Raw genomic sequence first — 6349 nt, 5'->3', positions numbered from 1 at the left:
CATACCCATCACCCATCTAGCCCATCTCCCACCCACTGCAGTACACTTCAAAGAGAACAGTTTGTGCGCTGACAGGGTTTGTCTTTCCCTGTGAATGTTATCATTCTCCTTGGGCCTATGAACGCCTAGATAGCTAGCACACAGCAGGCAATCCCTCTTAGGCTATCTAACTGCTTGTTTTCACAAGCAAACTAAGGCATCTTCTTGATCAACTTCCTTGGCTTCACATTGTCAAGACAGACCTACAAGGAGGTATTCATGACTCAGGATTTGCTTCATTTGGCAGGGCCATACTTCCCTGGGTAGGAGTAAATGTAAAGGCAAATGTGATCAGAAAGCCCTTACCTCTGGTAGACATTACAGAATTTGTGCTAAGACAATAGCTTCTTAAAAAGATCTTTAGACTCTCTAACCAAAGTTGTTCTTAATAATAAAAGAGCTCTGGGCGCCTGGGGGGCTCAGTCAGTTAAATGTCCAACTTCGGCTCAGGTCATGATCTTGCAGCTCATGAGTTTGAGCCCCACATCAGGCTCTGTGCTGACACAGAGCCTGGAGCCTGCTTCGGATTCTGTGTCTCCCCCTCCTCTCTCTCTCTGTCCCCTCCCTCACTCTTTCTCAAAAATAAACATTAACTTTTTTTTTTTTTTAATAGAAGAGCTCTTGATTATCTTCTACCTGAGCAAGGAGTTGTCTGTGCTGTGGCTAACACCACCTACTATAACTGGGTTAACACCTGCAGAAGTTGAACTCAATTGGTTAACTTCAAAGAACAAGCCACTTGGTGGCTTAAAAGGTGATTCCTTCCACAAGGACTTCCTCTGACTTATTTTGGTTGGCTTGGTGTTAGGGACAGTGGCTCCAAAGTTCACTCCAAACAATGGGTATTATCCTGCGTATAATAATCTTCCTGATATGTTGTAGTCTCTCAAAATTATGCCCTCACCGCAGTTAACAAGAAACAACTCTTCTTCTCTCTAGGTTTCCGGGATCCCTTAGGGAGCCGCATTGCATTCTCTGATTGGTCAGCATGGAGAAAATCTCTGCAGCGGTCTCCACGGGCCCCCAACTACATTACCCAGAAGACCGCGCGCGGAGTTGAGCCAACGGAAGCATTTCCGCTGAAATTCATCGCTTATATCGGGACTTCCGGTCTCCTCCCAGTGGTGGCTGCTTTGCTGCTCTAGGGTGTGTTCCGATTCTCCAGCGCCAGGATGGGACCAAGGTGATGGAAGAGAAATGGGCGCGTGGCAGAGAGGCGGGTTCGCAACTCGGCGACGCCGCCCGGGCTGCCCACTCCGGGGCCGGGACAGGGACTGCCGGCCCGGGTGTCTGCTCCGCTCACAGAGTCCGATGGAGGCAGCCGCGCGCAGGGACCCGGCTGAGGTAAACGCTTGGCCCCCGGGCCCTCCCCCTCCCCCCAGACCCTCCAGGCCCGAGCGCGGGGCGCCTGCTCGCGTCCTTGCGGCCCAGGTTCCGGTGTCCGGGCCGGGGAGGCGCTCTTGGGCGCGGGCTCCGTGTATGAGCGCCGGCGTGACGGAGTGCGGGAGCAGGTTACAGGGGGGCCGTCGCGTGAGGAATCGGGGGTGTAGGACCCACCCTCTGCCCTTGGGGAACAGAGGGTGTGCAGCGCAGTCACTGCTGTAGTGGCGGGCTGAGGTGTGGTACCTACGTCCTGAGGGCGCTGAGACCAGTGAAAGATCGTGAATAGAAAGACACAAGTCCAGCCTTCCAAAGCCGCTCAGAGACCCCACTGGCATGTTCTCAGGGTTGTGGTTCCCTGTTAGTCTAAATTCCATTTCCCCTGTCCTTGAGTTTGGAGATCATGGAGAAACCCAAAGCCCAGGGACTGAAATCCATGTCAGGTTTTATATATATATTACCATTTCTTGCAACCAGTGCAAACAGGTGTGGAGGGTACTATGGGAGATGTACCAAGGTGTGTAAGTTCTCAGGTAAAACTGAGCTGGGGATGGTCAGGAAACCACTAGCCTTTCTTTTGTGTGCGAACAAAGAGCAGGAGTGCAGAAGTCACAACTGGTATGGCTACCTGAGAAGCTGTGTGTCTGTCTACTCTGGAAGTGGTAAGAGATATGGATCAGAGGATGGGTGGTAAGATATGTCTGGAATATTTAATGCTCTAAGGCTGAGGGCATATTTATGAATTATACTTAGAACAAATGACATTTCTATAGCCGAGAATCCTTTTAAAATCATATGAAATATTAACATGGAAATTCAATAAAGTAAAAAATCAATGGTAATCCTGTAGGACGCCTTCTCCCATCTAAACATTTAGAGAAAATATCTTAATGAAATATAAATAAAAAATTGAAAAATAAATACTAAGAAATGTGACAAAAGAATTGAAAGAAATTGGGGCGTCTGGGTGGCTCAGTCGGTTGGGCATCCTACAACGGTTCAGGTCATCTCATGGTTCATGACTTAGAGCCCCCTCATTGGTCTCTGTGTTGACAGCTCAGAGCCTGGAGCCTGCTTTGGATTCAGTGTCTCCCTCTCTCTCTGCCCCTCCCTGCCTCACGCTCTATCACTCTCTCCCAAAAATAAACACTAAAAGCTTTTTTTAAAAAAATTGAAAGAAACCTAAAAACTTATGGGAATTGTGAAAAGCAGACCTAAATAAAAATAGATATAAGCCATTTTTGATATAGGAAGATTAGATATTATGAATAAAATTACTAAAAGACAATTCAAACAAAAATGCTAATATTCCTGAGGTTATTAAAATTGGGAGCCCAGAAATAAACCCACACTTATCTGATTAATCTATGACAAAGGAGGCAAGAACGTAGTATGGGGAAAAGACAGTTTCTTCAATCAATGGTATTGAAAATGGACACCTACATGCAAAAGAATGAACCTGAACCATATTCTTTCACCATACAGAAACATAAACTCAAAATGGATTAAAGACCTAAACAGAGAACAAATCAGGAGACTATAGATGCTGGAGAGGATGTGGAGAAACGGGAACCCTCTTGCACTGTTGGTGGGAATGCAAATTGGTGCAGCCGCTCTGGAAAGCAGTGTGGAGGTTCCTCAGAAAAATAAAAATAGACCTACCCTATGACCCAGCAATAGCACTGCTAGGAATTTATCCAAGGGATACAGGAGTACTGATGCATAGGGGCACTTGTACCCCAATGTTTATAGCAGCACTCTCAACAATAGCCAAATTATGGAAAGAGCCTAAATGTCCATCAACTGATGAATGGATAAAGAAATTGTGGTTTATATACACAATGGAATACTATGTGGCAATGAGAAAGAATGAAATATGGCCTTTTGTAGCAACGTGGATGGAACTGGAGAGTGTGATGCTAAGTGAAATAAGCCATACAGAGAAAGACAGATACCATATGGTTTCACTCTTATGTGGATCCTGAGAAACTTAACAGAATCCCATGGGGGAGGGGAAGGAAAAAAAAAAAAAAGAGGTTAGAGTGGGAGAGAGCCAAAGCATAAGAGACTGTTAAAAACTGAGAACAAACTGAGGGTTGATGGGGGGTGGGAGGGAGGAGAGGGTGGGTGATGGGTATTGAGGAGGGCACCTTTTGGGATGAACACTGGGTGTTGTATGGAAACCAATTTGACAATAAACTTAATATATTGAAAAGAAAAAAAAAAAAGACCTAAACAGAAGACCTGAAATCATGAAACTACTAAAGGAAAACAGGCAGTAATCTCTTGTACATTGACCTCAGCAATACTTTTCTGAATATGTCTCTGTAGATGAGGAAAACAAAAGCAAAAATAAATAGGACTAAAACTAAACCTTTTGCATAGCAAAGGAAACCATCAACAAAAATGCAAAGTCAAGCTACTGAATCAGAAAAGACATTTGCTAATGATATATCCAATAAGGAGTTAATATCCAAAATTTGTAAAGAACTCACATAGCTCAACACCAAAAAGCTCCAAATCAATTAAAAATTTCCAGAAGACCTGAATGGAAAGTTTTCCAAGAAGACATACAGATGGCATGGGGCACCTGGATGGCTCAGTTGGTTAGGCATCTGACTACGGCTCAGATCATGATCTCACAGTTTGTGAGTTCGAGCCTCGCGTTGGGCTCTGTGCTGACAGTGCAGAGCCTAGAGCCTGTTTTGGATTCTGTGTCTCCTCTCTTTCTGCCTTCCCTCCCTTGCTCGCACTCTCTCTCTCTCTCTCAAAAATAAATAAACATTAAAAAATTTAAAAAGTAGGCATACAGATGACAGACACATGAAAAGATGTTCAATATCACTCATCATTGGGGACTTGCAAATCAAAACCACAATGAGACATCACCTCACACCAGTCAGAATGGCTAGTATCGAAAAGACAAGAAGCAAGTGTTGGTGAAGATATGGAGAAAAGGGAACGCTCCTGCAGTTAATGGGAATGTAAGTCGGTGAAGCTACTCTGGAAAGCAATATGGAGGTTCCTTGAAAAACTGAAAATAGAACGATACAATCCAATAGTTCCACTTCTGGATATTTACCCGAAGAAAACAAAAGCACTAATTCAAAAAGATCTGTGCATCCCTGCATTTACTGCAGCATCATTTACAATAGACAAGATATGGAAGTAACTAAAGTGTCCATTGATAGATGAATGGATAAAGATGTGGTATATATACGCAACGGACTATTACTCAGCCATAAAAAAAAATGGAATCTTGCCATTCACGACAGTGTGTATGGATGTAGAGGGCATTATGCCAAGTGAAATAAGTCAAAGAAGGACAACTACCATATGATTTCACTTATGTGTGGGATCTAAAAAACAATACAACAAAGGAGAGAAACTGAATCATGGAAAACTAGTGGTTGCCAGGGAGGAAGGAGAAGAGGGATTTGCAAAATAGTTGAGGGGGATTGATTAGTACAAACTTCTCATTGTAAAATAAGGAAGTCAGAGACATGAAAATACAGCATGGGGAATACAGTCAATAATATTGTAATGACTTCGAATGGTGACAGATGATAACTACACTTATGGTGAGTGTTTCATGATGTATGTGTCAAATCACTATGTTGTACCTCTAATATATTACATGTTAACTATACCTCAATTAAAAAAAATTTTTTAAATGTATTTTAATGGGTAATAAATGGGGGTACCTGGGTGGCTCAGTTGGCTAAGCGTCTGACTCTTGATTTCAGCTCAGGTCATGATCTCACCTCATGGTTGGTAGGTTCAAGCCCTATGTCAGGCTTCGGGCTGACAGCACAGAACCTGCTTGGGGTGCCCTTCCCCTGCTTTCTCTCTCTCTCAAAATACATAAATAGTAAATGTAACTTTATTGAGAAACCTTACATTTATATCTAGAAACTTATTCTAGAAGGAAAACCAGAATGGGTTAGTGGTACACAGTATACAGCCTGGGAACACCTCTGACATCTACATACTGGTAAACGTTTAGAGACATACACGTATTAAATTTGATTATCAATTTGTAGAGAAAATAATGAAATAAATATTAAGATGGATTTTGCAAATGAGAAGGAAAAAATATCAGTTTATATCTCAGTTCAAATAGAAAATTAACTGCGCCAATCCTAACATGAAAACAAAAAGCCTAAGATTATTTAAAAAATTTTTAAACAAAACTGCACTTGAAATGTTCAAGTCATGGGATGCCTGGGTGGCCAGTCGGTTAAGTGTCTGACTTAAGCTCAGTTCATGGTCTCACCGTTGGTGAGTTCAAGTCCCACATCAGGCCCTGTGCTGACAGCTCAGAGGCTGGAGCCTGCTTTGGATTCTGTATCTCCCTCTGTCTCGGCCCCTCCCCTGCTCACACTCTGTCTCTCTCTCTAAAATAAATAAACATTTAAAAAATTGTTTTAAATGTCCAAGTCATTACAAAACAAGATCTCAATTTAAAGTCACAAAATATGCTTTTCACTTTTTAAAAATAAAAATATATGCAAAATACAAAAATACAACTAAAAAATTAATCACAAAAATAACACAGAATGTAAAACAGAACTGATATTTTCAGTATTCACACAAGCCATAAAATATTAGGCAAAATTTTAAAACAATTTTTGTGGAAACTATCCAATATATGGAGATACACACACACCTACACAAAAATTTCATTTTGATTTCATTTTGATTTAAAAACTTCCCTTTAACCCATTCAGAGCTAAAGTAGACTGAAAATTTTAAATGTTTCAAAAACATCCTAATTTAGAAAACTTATAGAATACTTAATACTTTATCACTTACACTTTTACCAGCCACATTTCACTGAATTTTTAAAAAATGTATTTGGAAGCTTTTCAGTACACTCAAATGAATATTCATTAAAATAAGAATGCTTTTTGTTTTTCCAACTATCATC

General features: G+C 41.7%; 1 long non-coding RNA gene across 1 annotated transcript in view; it reads left to right on the top strand.

Annotated features, from left to right (window-relative positions):
* The first annotated feature begins 1105 nt into the window (after positions 1 to 1105).
* Positions 1106 to 6349, top strand: part of LOC131500163 (uncharacterized) — a 31996-nt gene continuing 26752 nt past the window's right edge. The window contains exon 1 of the long non-coding RNA XR_009256173.1: positions 1106 to 1383. This is a non-coding gene — a long non-coding RNA (uncharacterized LOC131500163). The remainder of the gene's footprint in view (positions 1384 to 6349) is intronic.

This window comes from Neofelis nebulosa, chromosome 17, assembly GCF_028018385.1.
Source record: "Neofelis nebulosa isolate mNeoNeb1 chromosome 17, mNeoNeb1.pri, whole genome shotgun sequence".
In the NCBI taxonomy this organism is placed as follows: domain Eukaryota; kingdom Metazoa; phylum Chordata; class Mammalia; order Carnivora; family Felidae; genus Neofelis; species Neofelis nebulosa.
Note: the sequence above shows the minus strand (reverse complement) of the source record. Positions and strands in the feature narration are given on the sequence as shown.